The 20,067-nt window shown below is 45.2% G+C and overlaps 1 long non-coding RNA gene across 3 annotated transcripts in view; it reads left to right on the top strand.

The window, feature by feature from the left end:
* The window catches only part of LOC141048758 (uncharacterized), a 209,132-nt gene that overhangs the window by 19,348 nt on the left and 169,717 nt on the right, over window positions 1–20,067 (top strand). For 2 of the 3 annotated variants that reach the window (XR_012220132.1, XR_012220131.1), the window contains exons 2-3: window positions 15,738–15,884; window positions 17,632–17,827. This is a non-coding gene — a long non-coding RNA (uncharacterized lncRNA). Of the gene's footprint in view, window positions 1–15,737; window positions 15,885–17,631; window positions 17,828–19,166; window positions 19,656–20,067 lie in introns of those variants that run through there. The other variant, XR_012220133.1, reaches the window with a different exon arrangement.

The raw sequence follows: 20,067 nt of genomic DNA, 5'->3' as shown, positions 1-20,067 counted from the left end.
TCAGCCCCATACTAAGACCAAGATGGGAGCCCGAACAGTCTTCAGACGAAGATGTCCAGTCGCTAAGTACGGACTCTGAGAAGGAGGGCTAGATCACCTCAGAGCCCCCCCGAGATGGGGAAAAGATATCTCTTCTCAGAAAACACAGACGAGCTTCTCGGCGCCATGAGAAGCACTATACAGATTGAGGATGCCCCAAAGACTCATTCCGTCCAGGATGAAATGTTTGGGGGCTTAAGAGCTAGACTTCGCCAGGTCTTTCCTGTTAATGACCATATCCATACAATGATCTTTGAGGAATGGGAAGACGCCGAGAAGCACTTCGAGACTTCAGGCTTCGGCTACCATTCAATCAGGAGGACCTTAACACTTGGGATGAGGTTCCTAAGATCGACACCCCATTGGGCAGGGGGTAAAGAAAGACTTCAATCCCCTTTGAGGATTCCTCTAGTCTCAAGGAACTCTGTTGTGAGTTCATTCTCTGGTCCACCAGTTGTGAGTTCTCCTTCCAGACTCCCTCTGGTGGTAACAGGAGGTAGTGAGGCTGATTTTATCAGTAGAGATCTGCCGCCTGATAATGAGGATGACGATTGGACCTCAGGAATCTCAGACTGGATTTAAGACAGCCGACGCCCTATTCTGGTGCTGGTGATTCCTTCTGGCTTGTCAGGTCTTGGTTTTCAGCTCTGTTTCAGTCATCTAAAGCTAAGTTTTTCTGCTAATGTTCACACTTGATTTTGTTGGTCTATTCAGTTTTTTGTGTGGTCAGCCAGCCCCGGCTGGGGCTGCGCTGAATTTCCACTCTCATTTATCTGTATTTGCCAATTTGCTTTTTGTCCCTTACTAGATTGGCCTCTTTTTTCTCTGTCTCAGAATATTTCAGAATGCTGATGTAGTGGGAGAAGTCTAGTGACTTCAGGGTTAATTTTGCTATCAGAAGTGTTGGACATTATTTTTGTAGGGTTTTTTGCAGATTGCAGACAGTGTCTTTCCTTTCCTTTCTAGTTAGTTTGGGCCCCATCGTTTGCTCAGCCTATTTTCCTGCCTGTGTTTGTGCTTTCATCTTGTTTCACCGTCAATACATGTGTGGGGGCTGTCTTTCCTTTGGGGTCTGCTCTGGGGCAGTTAGTTTTCCCCTTTTCATGATTCAGGCTTATTTAGTCCTCCGGCTGTGATGAAGCATCTAGGAACATCGTAGCTACGCTCATGGCTGCTGCTAGTTGTGTGGTTAGGATCAGGGATCTGAAATCTGCATAGTTACCAACTTCTCTGGTTTTCTGTGACATAGCTTGTTTTGCTTTTTTCTCCTCGGTGACCCATTCATAACAGAACTCATGGACAAGAAGGTCAATGGGCTCCTAAAGAGGGCTTGGGAGGCCTCTGCGACTGTTATGAAGATGAACATATCCGCCACATTGGTCGCGAGATCCATGCACCTATGGATCGACCAGCTAGAACACCAGATAAATGGGAAAACCCCCAGAGGTGATATCTTAGAGGATCTCCTCCTGTTGAGGATCGCAACCGGATTCTTGGCGGACGCCTCAGCCGAATCGGTGCGATTTGCGGCCAGGAAGAATTCTTTATCCAATGCGGCTCGTCGAGCCATATGGATGAAGACCTGGTCAGGGGATTACCAATCAAAAAATAAGTTATGTGCCATACTCTTTTCAGGTAGGAAGGTATTCGGACCAGTCTTAGATAAAATTCTGGAGAATGCCTCTGACAACAAAATAGGTTTTCCGAGGAAAAAACAAAAAGATATTTTCCCTTTCAGGTTCCCAAAGGCAGGAATATAGAGGGAAAGGGAGGGTAGTCGCTGGGAATTCCCGAAGGGAGGGAAAAGTAGGGCCCCCCCCCTTCTCGCTCCGGACCAAGTTCCAGGAGCAGGAGACAGTGACGCCAGAACAGTAGGGGGTCGCCTCAAACAGTTCTCGGATGCATGAGGGCTCATCTCCCAGAACCAGTGGATCCTGAATACGATTTCCCAGGGCTATACCCTCGAATTCACAAACCCTCCCCCAGCTCGATTTGTAGTTACAAATCCCTGGTCCAAAACTCTCATAGACCCTATATGGGAAGACGTAAAAGATCTGCTAAGCTCAAACATAGTGGTTCCGGTTCCAGAAACAGAGAAGGGTCAGGGCCACTATTCAACTCTTTTCACAGTAAAAAAAAAAAACCTTCGGGGGAGAGTCGGACCATTATAAATTTTAAATCGCTAAACCAATGGATCCGATACAAAAGATTCAGAATGGAGTCCCTAAAAACCACCATCCCTCTCATAGACTAGAATGCCGCAGTGTGCACAATAGATCTAAAGAGTGCATACTATCATGTTCCCATCCACCCTCACTCTCGGACGTTCCTTTGGTTTGCACTAAAGATAGAAAACACTACTACCATTTTCAGTTTCAGGCTCTTCTTTTCGGCCTAGCTTCAGCACCCCGGGTCTTTACGAAGCTGTCGCAGAGATCGTGGCACACTTAAGACAAAGTGGCATAATCATCGTGCCATACCTGGACGACTTCCTCGTAATATCTCGTTCAGCATCAGAGTTAAAAAGACAACTCGACTTAGTGATCACCACGCTCCAGAACCTAGGTTGGATTCTGAACAAAAACAAGTCAGATCTGCAGCCAGGAACCTGGAAAAAATTCCTGGGAGTCAACTTAGACTCCAAAAGAAGAATCTTGTTTTTACCGGAAGAGAAAAAGGAGCCCATCATGAACAAGGTCCGTCAACTATGGCGAAATCGAATCTCCAGAAGAACCGCAATGAAGGTCCTGGGAACCCTGACAGTATGCATACCTTGAGAAACTGGGTCTGAGCAGAAAAAGTAAATTAATGTGCATGCAAAATGTAATTGCATATGAACACATGACCTTTACACAGAGAAAACCAAAAACAAAACACAAAACAAATATCCTGGAATAAAAAAGTAAAAAAAAAAAATATATTGCAAAAATTGCATGAAGGTAGTAATAATAGTAATAATAAGGGTATTTAGTTAACATAATTTTGATCAAAATAAGGCGGCCTCAGTAGTAAAAAGTTGGTTACACTCGTCAAACACTATGTTTGACGAGTGTGACCAACCTGTCAATCAGTTCTCCAATCGATGCTACAGATCGCTTGGAAAACGCTAGCATTTTGTATGCATACCTTGCGTAATGTGGAGACAGGCTCACACAAGAAGACTACAAGTGGAAATCCTGTCAAAATGGGACAGACGGCAGACTTCTCTGGACAAAGAGATTCGTCCGTCTCCAGCTCTAAAATCATCTCTGAAGTGGTGGACCAGTCACAAGAACATCAGCCAGGGGGTGCCTTGGATCCTATCACCATGCGTGACTATTGTCACGGATGCCAGCAGAAAAGGATGGGGGGCCCATTTGGAAGGAAGGTACCTTCAAGGAACATGCCCGGAAACATCAGTTCACAGTCCTCAAACTACGGAGAACTACAAGCAGTTTGGGAGACACTAAAACAAAGTCGGACAAGTCTACAGGACCAACATATAAAGGTCATGTCAGACAACGTGACCACAGTATCTTTCCTACGCCACCAGGGAGGCCAAAGACATGAAAATCCTCAGGACCTGGCTGCCCGCATCTTTACCTGGGCGGAAAACAACGTTCGCTCCATATCAGCGGTACACATAGAAGGCTCCAGGAACAACATAGCCGATTATTTGAGCAGACGAGAAGTCCGAGCCACCGAGTGGGAATTGAAGGAAGAAACATTCATAGACTTGTGCCACCGGTGGGGAACCCGCCAGCTGGACCTCTTCATGACAAGAAAGAATACCAAGCTACAGAGATTTTACTCCCTCAATCCAGCGGACCGTCCAGAAGGGGTCGATTCCTTGAACCAGAGATGGGGAGGGGGGCTTCTATACGGCTTTCCCCCAATGCTATAATACCGAGAGTCCTCAGAAGGATCCAGGAGGAAAGAGCATGGGTAATGCTAGTGGTACCCTTCTGGCCAAGAAGAAACTGGTTTCCCCTCCTGGAAAAGATGGCTCAGGAAGGGCCGCTCCATCTACCAGCGGCAGAAGACCTGTTTACCCAGGGCCCAGTTCTGCACCCAAATCCTGAGAACCTACAGTTGGTAGCATGGATCCTGAGAGGAAGATCCTAAAATCCAGAGGCCTCTCTGACCAAATGATCTCCACGATGCAGGCCAGCCGTAAGCCCGTTACGAGTACAATCTATCGTAAAATTTGGAAGAAGTTCTGCTCAGAATGTGGTAGTACCCCAATAGACCTGTCTCACCCAGACATCCCTCAAATCCTTGACTTCCTCCAGGCAGGATTTAATAAAGGCCTGAGGCCGAGCACACTGAAAGTTCAGATAGCAGCTTTAAGCACTTTCTTTGATTTTTCCTTGGCCTCTAATCCATGGATAGCGCGTTATTAAAGGCCATCCAGAGATTGAGACCCACGTTAAGGAAAACAGTCCCCCCGTGGGACCTAAATCTGGTACTTAACGCTCTATGCAAACCCCCATACGAGCCGATATCGGAAATAGATGTCACAAGACTCACACTTAAAACCGTCTTTTTGGTGGCCGTCACCTCAGCCAAGCTGCTGGGTGAGATCCAAGCCCTGTCAGTTCAGAACCCCTACATTCAAATATTTGACGACCGCATAATATTAAAACTGAACCCAGGATTCCTTCCTAAGGTAGTATCTCTCCAAAATTTAATTTAGGAGATAGTCCTACCCTCATTTTACCCATCCCCGAAAAACGATAAAGATTCTTTCACTCATTGGACGTCAGATGAGCGGTCACTCACTACTTAGAAGCTACTCGAGAATGGCGACAAGACACAAATTTGTTTGTCCAATACGGGAGTAAAAATTAGGGGTAAAGGAACATCTAGGCACTCCCTAGCAAGGTGGCTAACTTCTACCATCTCCTTGGCATACGAGGCAGAAAGATTACCTATACTGGAAGGGCTTAGAGCTCATTCCACCAGGGCAATAGGAACGACATGGGCAGAGAGGTTGAGGGCCTCAGTAGAGCAAATATGCAGGGCCGCCACCTGGTCTACACTAAACACTTTCTGTAGACACCATAAATTGGACACGTTAGCAGCTAGCCAGACTACCTTCGGTCGAAAAGTGCTACAAGCAGTGGTCCTACCCTAATGAATTCCTGCTTTGGTATTCTCCATGGTACTGTCAGGAGGGACGTCCTGGAAAATGGAGATTAGACCTACCGGTAATATTGTTTCCAGGAGTCCATCCTGACAGCACTGGTAGTTCCCTCCCTAAGATTTGTATTTGTAATGATATGCTTGCACAAAATCTCAATAAATAAGAATTGCATCCATACTGGTGTGGTACTTGGAAAAATCACTGGAGTGTGGGTGTGGGAGGGGACCTTTTAACCTCTCGTGCATTTCCTGTCCCTATAATGATGGAAGGAAGGACAACCTCCATGGTGCTGTCAGGATGGACTCCTAGAAACAATGTTACCGGTAGGTCTAATCTCCGTTTTTGTGCCACTTTCCCAAAACGGCCCCCCGTACCTGCTTGTGGGGCCGTTTTGGGAAAAATTTATTGCAATTTTGCCTGTCTACCATTGCACTATTTAAGGTATACAGTGACCTTTTTCTTGAATTGCTATATACCTTTCGCCTGGGATTGTTTAGTATTAAGACTTTATATTCTTATCAAGGTCTCTTTATATTTAGCAAATAATGATTTCAGTATTCTACTGTCTATTTTTTGTAAAGGTGCTAAAAAATTGCCATTTGTATTGACTCATTTTTTGGTCTGTGGGGTTTCAAAAAAAAAAAAAAAACACATGTTTTCTTCCTGGGCATTTGGTTTTTAATTGCTTTTAATGGACTTTTGTGTGTTTTCTGCTTTTGCCAAATAAAATTTGCACTTTGTACGATATATTCTACATACATTTTTTCAGGTTGATCGCCATTACAGCATGTCTTTTCTCCTTGGTATGTCTTGCTATTTACATGCTGTAGGCAGATCCCCCTTATATTATTAATATCTAAGGATGGTGCCCTCCATTTTGTCTCTTTAACGCATCTGAATTTCTCGCAAGTCAGACACCAGCCTTACAGAAATGCTCACCTGCTATGAGCGCCGACCACAGGGCGGCGTTCATGGCAATCTGGCAAAGACAACCACAGAGGTCTGCTGCAGGCTTCTGGTTGTCATGCCGTCCCTTCAGTAACCTGTGATCAGGTGACGGGGTCACCGATGGGCGGAGCCAGTGACGCACATCCTGTAAGCGCAAGTTAAATGCCGCTATCAGAGATTGACAGCGGCATTTAACTAGTTAACAGCAGCTGGTGGATCGCGATTTCACCCGCTACTGTTGCTGGCACATGTGAAGCTGTATAAATCAGCTGTCATGTGCCTGGAAAGGTGCAAGCTCAGCACCGAAGCCTGCACCGAATTGTGGGAATCCAGCGTGAGTATTATTACAGCACATGTCAGAAAGGGGTTAAATTATTTAAATAATTAAAAATATGGTGTGGGGACTAGAGTTGAGCAACTTTGGTCGGATCGGGTTTCATGAAACAAAATTTGTTTCAGATGAAACTGGTCCGACTAGGGCAAAAAAAGTCGGAGTTTCACAAAAACAAATATATGGATACTAGTATTAATATTAATAGAAACACAGAAGGGTCATGTCAATATGAAAAAGAGGATCTTGAAGTGGTACGATGTAATGTAATGCTTCTTCTTTATACTTTTACTAGTTGTATATCATATTTCTTTAAATATGAACATTTAATGTTTGGCTTGTCTATACCCTTAAAGGTACTTATAGTGCTAACGGTACTTATTGTATATGATTATTGTACCTTCTGTAATTTAAAATACAAAACTCCATAAATAAGAGATTTAACAAAAAAAGTCGGAGTTTCGTCCGAAACCCGACCCCAATGCAAGTCAATGGGAATTAAAAGTCGGCATTGAGCGGATGACATTCATTCACTCAATGCTGACTTTTATTCCCCAATGACTTGCATTGGGGTCGGGTTTCGGACGAAACTCCGACTTTTTTTGCCCTAGTCGGACCAGTTTCATCTGAAATAAATTTTGTTTCATGAAACCCGATCCGACCAAAGTCGCTCAACTCTAGTGGGGACCCCTCTATTGTTGATAACTAGCCTTGCTAAAGCTGACATCTGAGAGCTGCAGCCCGCAGCTGTCAGTTTTGCCTGGCTGGTTATGAAAAATACATGATAACCTCACATTATTTTTTTAAATTATTCATAGAGCAGGCATCGACTGATGAATACTCCCATCAGCCGCCTGCTTTCACTGTTGTCAGTTGAATGCAATTCCCAACATTCTCCTCTGCTGGCACTGATCGCAGAGAGCCATCAGGGAAGAATGATGAGTGCTGCTGTCTCCAGTACCCAGTGCCGAGGAACAGCACTAACAGTACCACTGCTTCCCAGGCGCTGGTATGTGTAGTACTAATGCGGCACACGGTTGTCACATACGGACACTGATATCTCCGATACTGTTTTTTCCAGTACTGCAAATATCAGGACGTGTGAAAGAGCCCTTATATGAAGTAATATAATCCCACATAATGCAATATAATTCGATGTATAAGGAAATGTGTATGAGGTAATATCCAACATATGAAGTAAAATAATTCCATATGTGAGGTAATATAACCTGATATATAAAGTAATATCCGATATGATGTGAAATAATGTTATGTTAGATAATATAATCCAATATATAAAGTGGTACTCGATATATGATGTGGTATATGTCGCCGCCACATAATGTGGGATGTTATGAGAAGTTGTGCCTCTTGTAAGTTAAGTTGTAAAATTCAAATATGTGCACGGAAGAGCTAAACGGATACATTGAGCATCAAAGCAGATCTCTATTGCCTCATTTGGTCAGTCTTCATATAGGTTATTAGTATTCATAGATTTTAACAATATAATTGTCTTAGCTTATCTCTAAATATGTGCTGGCATTAGCAGAAATACTTCTAATTGGTTGGCTAAGTTAACATTATTGACACCCAGCATTTGGGTCTAGGTGTTGTACCACCCCTCCTTAGTTTAGTTTTTCTATGTTATTGCTATGTCTTTATACAAAGTGTCATGGGTTTTCCGCTACAGAGAGGAGCCAGAAGACCGCATCGTCTGATTTCTCTTACTCCTGCACTGGTTGGAAGCACTTCACCTTCGTATTAAATGGTGTAAATTCTTTTTCACAGTACAGAAGTTAATCTGCTGTGTTTAAAAACTCATGGAGAGTATAGGCTCTCAGCTGTGCACTTTTAGCCACGCACATGTCCTGTATCATCTGGGTCCTGACTAGCCCACTTATGCTGTATGGCTGGAGGTTATTGGTGGTTATTAGAGTAGGCGGTTGGTAGATTTATCTGTGACTGTTGCTAGGTTTTGAGTGTGTGATAATTCCCTTTCTTCTCCTACTTTCCTCTAACCAAATCCTCTACTCCCCGGTGCATCCCTATTTGTGTGTGTATATTTGTATGTTTGGTATTTTGCGTTACCGCTGTTTGTATTACCTTGTTAGTTGGGTTGGTGTATTACAGTACACTACTACTCCCCTCTTCCCTGGGTACAGACTGAGAGCAGATTCAAGCGCTAAGGGTCCCGTTACATTTAGCGATGCACCAGCGATCCCGACAATGATACGACCCGGTCAGGATTGCTGGTGCATCGCTAAATGGTCGCTAGTGAGCTGCCAAACAGGCAGATCTCACCAGCAACACAGCGATGCTCGGCGGTCGTTACTTACCTGTCACACACAGCGATGATGACGACTTCCGCCCAAGTCCATGCGTCGCTTGTCGGCGCTAGCAGGAAACCGACGATGAGAAATGGACCAAGACGATCTCGTGCGATCAGCGATATCCAGCGGGGGGGGGGGGTGGTCGCAGGTACGTGTCACATGTAGCGAGAAAGCTGTTGCGTCACAAAATCGGTGACGCTTTAGAGATCGCTATGTGTAAAAGGCCCTTAAGGCAAGGTACGTGGGCCGGCGTCTTCACCATCAGAAGTAACCCAGGTGTGACGTCCGTCCGCGAATCTGGGCTGCAATAGGGACAGCACCCCGAGAAACCCAGAGACCCTTAACCCCTATACAGGGATCTGGAATTGTAGCAAGGCCCAGGGGGTGGCTGTCTACAGGAGCAGTGGGCCAGAGCAGGACGGTCGCCAAGGGAAAAAGGCAAGGAATCAAAAACGTAGACCGAAATCGGAAGAGCAGCGGAGGTACCGAATCGGCAGGCAGTGGCAGAGTAAACAGTCCAGGCCAAGGTCACAAAAACGGGAGAGTGGCAACGGTACAAAAACGGCAGGCAGTAGCAGAGTCGAATATCCAGGCCAAGGTCACAAACCAGGAAAGTAGCAGAAGTACAAAATCGTCAGGCAGTAGAGGGGTCAGAAATCCAGGCTGAGGTCAGAGTCAAACAATAGCAAATCACACCGTAGCACACAGGGGAACCAAGAATATATCCGGCGGCTTGCAAGACCAGTCCCAAGGTATTTGAGGGATCGGGTCATCCCTCACAGGTTCCCGGTCATCCCTCACAGGTTCCTGGACTGATGATGTCATCAGGACCGCCCCCAGGACCAGGCCAGATGGTGATGCACCAACTCCTTCATGACTGACAGAGGAGCGGAGCCTGCGTCCACCAGATGCCTGCGCAGGAGCCCCTTCTCTGTCGCCGCCATCACTCGGGGGCGAACCACGGCGCCTCCCAGTGGCTGAGGTAGGAACAGCAGGCCCCGAGTCTGACGGCGATGCAACGGTCCGGCGCCTAGTGGCCGAGGCCGGGACAGCAGGCCCCGAGTCTGACGGCGACGTGACACCAGGGAACAGGGCGAACTAGTGATAGGGACAGGGAAGGATCCCCTGGTTCCTGGACAACCGACAACAGAGTCTTGACACAAAAACATTCCTGAGACCCCCTTATCTGATCATAGGCTCCATCTTGTAAGGAAAGCGATGCATGTATGAAGAAACAAAGATTGAGTCAGGATAGATAAATATAAGTTCTGCTCTCACAAACATATGAGGTAATCTCTGAAATGAGGTGATATAGTCCAATATATGAGGCATTGTAATCCAACATTTCTGATAATATCCAAGATATGAGGCGACATCCGATATATAGTGATATAGTTCTATATATGAAGTAATGTATTTCGATATATGAAGTTATATCTGATAAGAGGTAATATAATGTGATATATGAGGTAATATCCTATATGTGATGTGCAATAATCTGGTATGAGTTAATATCTGTTATATAAGGTTTTGCGAGGTACTGTAATCACAAATATGAGGAGACATAGTCATATGAATGAGGTGATATCCAATATGTGAGGCAATATGATATGAAATAATATAATCCAAAATATGAGGTAATATAAAGTGATATACAAAGTAATATCTGATAAGTGATTTTCATAGATGCCTGCATAGGTCATCACTCCTCGGTGTACCCTATAGTGCCTTCTGTTACGCTGTGCATGCACCAATGACCATCTTTCAATGATGCCCCTCTTTAGCACTTATCTGAGTGCCTGTATTGATCTTTTATTCATAGATGTCCCCTGCCATAGGTTTCCTCATAAGTCTAAGGCAAAAGCACCCCCTTTAGTGCCTGCTATAATGTCTCTCTAAGTGTCTGTTTGCCATATTCACTGCTCAAAAAATTAAAGGGAACACTTAAACAACAGAATATAACTCCAAGTAAATCAAACTTCTGTGAAATCAAACTGTCCACTTAGGAAGCAACACTGACTGACAATTTCACATGCTGTTGTGCAAATGCAATAGACAACAGATGGAAATTATTGGCAATTATCATGACACCCTCAATAAAGGAGTGGTTCTGCAGGTGGGGACCACAGACGACATCTCAGTACCAATGCTTTTTGGCTGATGTTTTGGTCACGTTTGAATGTTGGTTGTGCTTTCACACTCGTGGTAGCATGAGACGGACTCTACAAGCCACACAAGTGGCTCAGGTAGTGCAGCTCATCCAGGATGGCTCAATGTGAGCTGTGGCAGGAAGGTTTGCTGTGTCTGTCAGCGTAGTGTCCAGAGGCTGTAGGTGCTACTAGGAGACAGGCCAGTACACCAGGAGAGGTGGAGGGGTCCGTAGGAGGGCAACAACCCAGCAGCAGGACCGCTACCTCAGTCTTTGTGCAAGGAGGAACAGGAGAAGCACTGCCACAGCCCTGCAAAATGACCTTCAGCAGGCCACAAATATGCATGCGTCTGCAAAATGGTTAGAAACCGACTCCATGAGGATGGTCTGAGTGCCCGACATCCGCAGGTGGGGTCGTGCTCACAGCCCAACACCGTGCGGCCCTCCAAAGAAATGCCACCCCACACCATTACTGACCCACTGCCAAACCGGTCATGCTGAAGGATGTTGCAGGCAGCAGATTGCTCTCCACGGCATCTCCAGACTCTGTCACTTCTGTCACATGTGCTCAGTGTGAACCTGCTTTCATCTGTGAAAAGCACAGGGCGCCAGTGGCTAATTTGCCAGTCCTGGTGTTCTGTGGCAAATTCCAAGCATCCTGCACGGTGTGGGGCTATGAGCACAACCCCCATCTGTGAAGGTTGGGACCTCAGACGATCCTCATGGAGTCAATTTCTAATAGTTTGTGCAGACACATGCACATTTGTGGCGTGCTGGAGGTCATTTTTGGCTTGCAGGAGGTCATTTTGCAGGGCTCTGGCAGTGCTCCTCCTGTTCCTTCTTGCACAAAGGCGGAGGTAGCGGTCCTGCTGCTGGGTTGTTGCCCTGCTACAGCCCCCTCCACCTCTCCTGGTGTACTGGCCTGTCTTCTGGTAGTGCCTCCAGCCTCTGAACTCCGCTGACAGACACAACAAACCTTCTTGCCACAGCTCGCATTGATGTGCCATCCTGGGTTGTAGAGTCCGTCTCCTGCTACCACGACTATGAAAGCACAACCAACATTCAAAAGTGACCAAAACATCAGCCAGAAAGCACTGGTACTGAGATGTGGTCTGTGGTTCCCACCTGCAGAACCTCTCCTTTATTGAGGGTATCTTGAGAATTGCCAATAATTTCCATCTGTTGTCTATTCTCCTCCAGTCTCTCTCTCCAGTCGTCACAACCCACCTAACTACAATCTTTAATCTCTCCCTCTCCTCGGGCATTTTCCCATCCTCCTTCAAACACGCCATCGTTACTCCACTACTAAAGAAACCTGCTCTCGACCCATCCTGCACAAACAACTACAGACCAGTCTCCAATCTCCCCTTCATCTCTAAACTTTTGGAACGCCTAGTTTACTCCCGCCTTACCCGTTACCTCTCCATTCACTCCCTTCTAGACCCTTCACAGTCCGACTTCCGCCCCCTACATTCGACTGAAACTGCACTCATCAAAGTGACCAATGACCTTCTGACAGCAAAACGTAACGGTGACCACTCTCTGCTCATTCTTCTTGACCTATCTGCAGCTTTCGATACTGTTGACCACCATCTCCTACTCTCTAGGCTCCAGTCACTAGGCATTAAGGACACTGCACTCTCCTGGTTCTCTTCCTATCTCTCTGACCGCTCCTTCAGTGTTTTGTTCTCTGGCTCCACGTCATCTCCTCTTCCTCTTGCTGTCGGGGTACCTCAGGGCTCAGTCCTTGGCCCCCTTCTTTTCTCTCTCTACACGGCCCCAATTGGACAGACCATCAACAGATTTGGCTTTCAGTACCATCTTTATGCTGATGACACACAACTATACACGTCTTCCCCCGACCTTACCCCCGCTGTACTACAGAACGCCAGTGACTGTCTGTCCGCAGTCTCCAATATCATGTCCGCTCTCTATCTGAAACTCAACCTCTCCAAAACTGAACTTCTTCTGCTCCCGCCGTCTACTAACCTCCCTAAATCTGACATTTCCTTCTCCGTGGGTGGTACCACAATAACACCCCGGCAGCAGGTGCGCTGTCTGGGTGTTATGTTTGACACCAATCTCTCCTTTACATCCCATATACAATCCCTTGCCCGCTCCTGCCGCTTACACCTAAAGAACATCTCTAGAATCCACCCTTTTCTCACTATGGAAACAACAAAAACCCTCACTGTTGCATTGATCCACTCTCGCCTGGATTACTGCAACGCTCTATTAATTGGCCTCCCCGTCACTCGACTATCCCCTCTCCAGTCCATACTCAATGCAGCAGCCAGGATCGTCCATCTGGGTAATCGGTACTCGGACGCGTCCGCTCTTCGCCAGTCCTTACATTGGCTGCCCATTCATTATAGGATCCAATTCAAAGTACTTGTTCTCACCCACAAAGCTCTCCACAGTGCGGCACCCCCTTACATCTCTTCTCTCATTTCTGTCTATCGGCCTAGCCGATCGCTGCGCTCTGCAAACGACTTTCGACTAACCTCTGCACTAATCCGTACCTCCCACTCCCGACTCCAAGACTTCTCCCGTGCTGCTCCTATCCTCTGGAATGCTCTACCCCAAGAAATCAGGACTATCCACAATTTGCATAGTTTTAGGCGCTCCCTCAAAACACACCTGTTCAGAGCGGCCTATCACATTCACTAATCAAAGTCATTCTCTGTGTAAGTGTGCATGCGTAGCCCATTCACTATCTCCATCCATCCTTCACTCCTGCAAGATGGCTGGACCTTCATTGTAAATACACCATTGTAAATACACACCTGTACTCTGTATCTCCCTCACCTCATTGTAGATTGTACGCTCTCACGAGCAGGGTCGTCTTATTTCGTCTTATTTTGCTTTAATTATTGTATTGTTAGCGTTGTTACTTATGACTTGTGTTTTGAAACTGTTAAACTGTAAAGCGCTGCGGAATATGTTGGCGCTATATAAATAAAGATTATTATTATTATTATTATTCCATTTGCACAACGGCATGTGAAATTGATTGTCAATCAGTGTTGCTTCCTAAGTGGACAGTTTGATTTCACAGAAGTTTGATTTACTTGGAATTATATTCTGTTGTTTAACTGTTCCCTTTATTTTTTTGAGCAGTGTATATATCTCTGGTTGTCCCTCCTACATTTCTAGGTGCCCCAATCAGTGCCTCATCCTTACGTGCACCCTTTTTTTGCTCAAAATAGACCTTGCAGAAATCTATGCCCCTGCTGCATAGATCTCACACTCTGGGGTATGTAAGAGATGTTCTGCCTTATAATTTCGAGAAAAAATTTGCTCCAATTCCAAGTACAAGTTTGACAAGACATAGTCATTGTACAGTACTCATACACAATGCAAACTTTTTGAAGCTGTTGCTGCTCTTTTTTGGGGAGAGCAGCACAAATGCCAGTCTTGTCTTCTGTATATTGGCTTTGCCTGGTAAGATTTAGCATGAGCTCCCCCATTAAGTGTCAGTTGAGATCATTATCTTTATGATTTGTGTGTTCACGCCACAATTTTTCTTTTGACACCAGATTGTAAGCTACTTCAGGGCACCTTTAGTGACCACTAGACCATTGTGTCTAAGGGCCCCGTCACACACAGCGACTCACCAGTGATCCCGACAACGATATCAACGTGTCAGGATCGCTGGTGAGCTGTCAAACAGACAGCTTCACCAGCGATCAGGACCAGCGACGCCGAGCGCGCGGCGTCGCTGTGTACTTTAGTTACCAGCGTGCTGATGCAGGGAGCTGGTAACTAAGGTACACATCAGGTTTCGTGCGTCACTTAGAAACCCGATGTGTACCTTAGTTACCAGCTCCCTGCATTAGCGCACTGGTAACTAAGGTACACATCAGGTTTCTAAGCACAGCGCAGTGCTTAGAAGCCCTGCGTTTACCTTAGTTACCAGCTGATCGCTGGTCTCCCGCCTGTCACACGCTGCGATGCGTGCTGGCCAGCGGGAGACCAGCGACCAAAAAAATGTCCAGGGCTTTCCTACAGCGATCAGCGATACCGGCAGGGGGGCCGGTCGCTAATCGCTGTCACACACAGCGATCTCGCTGGTGAGATCGCTGTTACGTCACAAAACTTGTGACTCAGCAGCGATCTCACTAGCGAGATCGCTATGTGTGACGGGGCCCTAAGATCCTTTTGGCATTTTCTGCTGCACATTGCTGCTCCCGACCAGCCAGGTTGCCGTAAATTGACACCATTTTATCTTTAGAGGCGAGATTGTGCATAGGATACCCTCTATAATGTCCAAATGTCCTAAAAGAGCATATGGATCAGCTAATTGCTAATTAGTCTGGTTTCTTAAAATCCTTGTGACCAGCTGGTCAGTCTTTTTACTGCTACAGGCCTAATGCAGTATCACATACAAATACATGGTGTGCATGGCCAGGCAAAGTCTATTAGAGCCCCAGTATGATGGACTTATACCCCAACAATTCCAATTTCTTGGAAAGTTTATATGTAGTTCTGTATTTTGAAAATATTTTAAAATTTTATTCCGAAAAAGCAATATGTAAATAATGCTAGATCAGTGGAGATCTTTATAATCACCAAAACAGAGGAGTTTAGTCTTCCATGACCTCCGCCCACAAGACGGCAGTGAGGTCAGAGGCCTGACCTTGCGACTGGGAGAAACGAGGGACTGATGTCTTTCGATCGGTATGGTCTTATGTAGCATATAGCAGGTGGATAGATGTTAAATGCTATCACAGGAACTACTCTTTAATTATCCCAAAAGTATATTTCTGTATCATTTTGTTAGTTTCTTCATTGTTGCATTTATTCTTGTTTTAGGAGCATTTTACCAAAATTAGTATTGAAAATATGGGATGATCACCGATAAGCACATTGAACTTTACTGTCTACAAACAAAAATTCCTCTTTGAATGAGATGAAAAATTTACTGACTATTAAACAAACCAGTGATTTTTGGTAATTCAGGTGAGTGATGTGTTTTTGCTTCACATTTTATCACTGCTTCTAAAAGTTTTAGTTTTTATTACAGTCGGAACTGTATTTTTAAGAAACAGAATTCCAAATAAAGATGCACTGCACCATATCTCCTGCATACACATAGAGTTGAATTATTACATTCTGGCTGCCTGTAGCCACTACTAGAGGGAGCGCACTGTATGCAATTTATCCATTAATCTCAATGACAAATCTGTCTTCAGTTAGCGCTGAACTCCTACTAGTACCAACTTGAGAATTTAATTTTGGCTGTGAACTAAAAGCAGAGAATTTGGAGCTCTCTGACAAGTAAACTTAGTGTTACTCACTTGTTTTGGCTCCAGTCTATCTTCCCTCAATTGTCTTCTGCACCTTCCACTCTGCATGCACCTCTGACATCATCTCCTCAGCCTCTTAAGACCCGTTTAGGCAGCTTCTCGCTGCCTGAGTAATCAGGTAGTTATTACACACTACTAACGACTGAGGGGCGATCTAATAACCATGTATAAGTATATAAGGGGACAATACAAATATCTCTCCGAGGATCTGTTTATACCAAGGAAGGTGACGGTCACAAGGGGGCATTCCCTGCGTCTGGAGGAGAAAAGGTTTTTCCACCAACATAGAAGAGGATTCTTTACTGTTAGGGCAGTGAGAATCTGGAATTCCCTGCCTGAGGAGGTGGTGATGGCGAACTCAGTTGAAGGGTTTAAGAGAGGCCTGGATGTCTTCCTGGAGCGTAGCAATATTGTAACTTAGACCGGTTTCACACTTACGTTTTTCTTGTCAGTTGTAATCCGCCAAAATGGCGGAGAACGGATCCATAGGCGTCGAAATACCAACGGGAGCCACCGGACCGTTGGTGCGCCGGGATCCGCCGATCTGGCAAAGTTAAAGGAGCCGCGCTGAAAAAAAAAAAATACCGCCGATGTATCAGAGGAGAGCCGGGATATCGCGGGACAAGAAAACAGCGGAGAGCCGGGATATCGCGGGACGAGAGGACAGCGGAGAGCCGGGATATCGCGAGACGAGAGGACAGCGAAGAGCCGGGATATCGCGGGATGAGAGGATAGCGGAGAGCCGGGATATCGCGGGACGAGAGGACAGCGGAGAGCCGAGACATTGTCAGGCAGGGAGAGAGAGAGAGAGATTCTCCAGCAGCCAGATTGGATTTAGGGTTAATTGTGTAGCAAAAGGCAAAAATGCGGATCCGGCTACAAAAAAAAACGTTGCATTGTCCGTCCAGAGATGTCAGCGGACGCCAAAATTTGTTTGGCGGATCCGCAGAAATACGGATGCAACGGACGACCGTCAGTTAAAATCCGCCGATAATACAAATCAATGGGGAAAATAACGGATCCGCCAAGAAAAATGTCAGATCCGTTTTTTTTTTTTTGCAAAACGGCGGATTTTGACTGATGGTGACAAACAGATGTGTGAAACAGGCCTTACAGTTATTGTTAGGTTGTTTAGAAGGACGTAGATCTGGGGATTTATTCTGACAGAATTTTATAGGCTGAACTGGATGGACTAATGTCTTTTTTCGGCCTTACTAACTATGTTATGTTATGTAACACTTACATATACCATCATTTACGTAGCCAAATTAGAAATCCAGCTCTGTTATTGCTTAGTTCTGCTACTGCCATCTCAGCTCTGCTTCTCTAAGGTGCGGTCTGCACATTCGTCTCTCCTATACCAAGGTGCCTAACTATACACTTTGCTGTATCTCTCTCAGTGCTTTCAGCACACTTAGCTCTTCTGAATCAAGATGTCTAACAACATAGTTTGCAGTGACGCTCTAGGCGTTCTTTGCACATATTCGGCTCTACTAGACCAAAGTGTCCAAGATATCCAACTCTGCTGCTCCACATGCAAATTTGCTGGATCAATGCCTCCAGTCTACTCACCGACTTATCTCTTATTGGATCCAGGTGAGTCATAACACATAGATAAAGCTTCCAATGTAGATTTGTTGTGTAATTAATCAACATTTGGATGGATTTTTGTGTGAAATAAATCTAGTAGTATATGAGAACTTGATACCCATATAAAATGCGTTTTTTGTCACTTGGGAAGTCTAATACTGGTTCATATGGGTATGGAGAGATGTGTTCTTTAAAGGGATCCTGTCACCATGAAAATGCAGTCCAACCTGCAGGCAGCATGTTGTAGAGCAGGAGGAGCTGTGAGCAGATTGATACAAAAAATTGTGAGAAAAGATTCAGGATGATCCTTGTTTCAATAATTTAATCCTCTGCTCTTTCTGGGATTTTTGGTCCAGTGGGCAGTTCTATCTGTGATTTTTAGCTATATTGTAATGTTAACTTTTACTAGGAAGGCTTTCAGTCACTAATGGGACCGCCCACTGGACCCAAAATTCCAAGAAAGAGTAGAGGTCTAAATGTTTAAAACTCAGGTTATACTGATTTTTTTTCTTCACAAAACTATGTATCAAACTGCTCAGCTCCCCCTGCTCTATAACATGATGCCTACACATTGGACTGAAATTTCATGGTGACAGGCTCCCTTAAGTTTTACTTTAAAAATTTTTTTTTGCATTTCACTATTTGTTAATATGTTTTAGACTGTTGTTTTTCAGGGTAGTAAGGAACATATAATCTGTGTATCTTGCTTTACCCTTATAGATAATTTATAACATTGATATGATGTCATATAGTCCTACATAAAGCTGAAATGAAGCAATGTACCCTGAGCAATTAAGTGAGATGAGAACAGTAACATCAGTAGTATATATAGATTTATTATTGAAAACTTACATAAAAGTTAAGGGTGTAAACCCATAAGACAATACAAGGTGGGTATAAAGGGGGAAGAACCAGGCAACACATACCATCACAAAAATCTCATCGCAATATATAGCAGCACAGAGCACAATTCAGTGACCACATGTGTCTCAAAGAGATACCTTCATGTGACAGCCAAGGGTACAGAGATTACATGTAAGAAGATAGTTTGTAACATAAATATACATCTGCGTTCTCCTAGGCATAAGTTGTCGCTCATAGTGCAGTGAGAAGACTAACACTTACCCATGTGCGAGAGAGAACATGTGATGGACTGTGTATGCCATAGCCCTGACGCATGTTTCGCATGATGGGCTTCCTTGGGGGGCCAGTTGATATGTCAATAGATGAATTCATATTTCCTATCTTTGCCACCAGAGGGAGCTAATTTTAATAAGTGCTGCATGTAAGCAACCTGTAAATTAGTTACTGTAAATCTGTGCTCTTGCTTCTGGTGATATCACAGGTTCCCTTCTCTTGTGGCTGAGTGACATCTCTAGTGGGGAACTGTTCACCAAGAGTGTTGGTGGGATGACCTTTATCCTCGTGGAGGTTTGCTTCTAAGGCCTGGGTGACATGTTCAGGATGACTGCTAATATAAGGAGCATGGCCACTGATCCTCCTCCTGTAGCCTCTGGCTTTTGGCCACAGTACTGGTCTTTTTCTGCTCAATATTTACAGCATGTCTAGACCTCACAGGCTAGTCTTTTGTCCAGAAGCCTAAAGTTGTCATCAGAGTTCACGCACACTCCTGAATATAATGTGTATGATTATACATGAATCGTGCCAGAAATTTTGCTTGTCTGTATCCTGTCTTAATACACTGTGATGCTTTTATGATGGAACAATAAATTAAAGTTTTATCTACATTTGGAACGCTGGATTCTACTATTTCATACTATTTCATCAAAGTAGCTTACCAGGAAGGGCGGTTGCAGGAGTTGGGTGATTCTGCAGGCATTGGACTAAGAGAAGGGGGTGTTCAGAGGTGCTATTATGCAAGTCCCAGGCTGGAAGAGAGGGGTTTGTGAAAGCCTGGAGCCTTTGTACTTCCATGGTTTCAATGCTGTGGACTCTGGGGAAAATAAGGCAGCGCATGCGCAGATTAAGATCTCTGCACCGCTGTGGACACCCCCTTCTACCAGCCTGGGATGGGACTCGCGTCCCTTAGATACCCGATGTGTTCGTTAGTTACCAGCGCGCTGCTGCAGGGAGCTGGTAAATAATGTACACATCGGGTATCTAAGGGACGCACGTCCCTTGGATACCCGATGTGTATGTTAGTTACCAGCTCCCTGCATCAGCGCGCTGGTAACTAACGAACACAGCGATGCCGCGCGCTCGGCGTCGCTGGTGCTGATCGCTGG

Source organism: Dendrobates tinctorius, unplaced genomic scaffold, assembly GCF_039654945.1.
Source record: "Dendrobates tinctorius isolate UK_male_01 unplaced genomic scaffold, ASM3965494v1 ptg000138l, whole genome shotgun sequence".
Classification (NCBI taxonomy): Eukaryota; Metazoa; Chordata; class Amphibia; order Anura; family Dendrobatidae; genus Dendrobates; species Dendrobates tinctorius.
The sequence above is the reverse complement of the archived record's forward strand: the minus strand, read 5'-3'. Positions and strand labels throughout refer to the sequence as shown.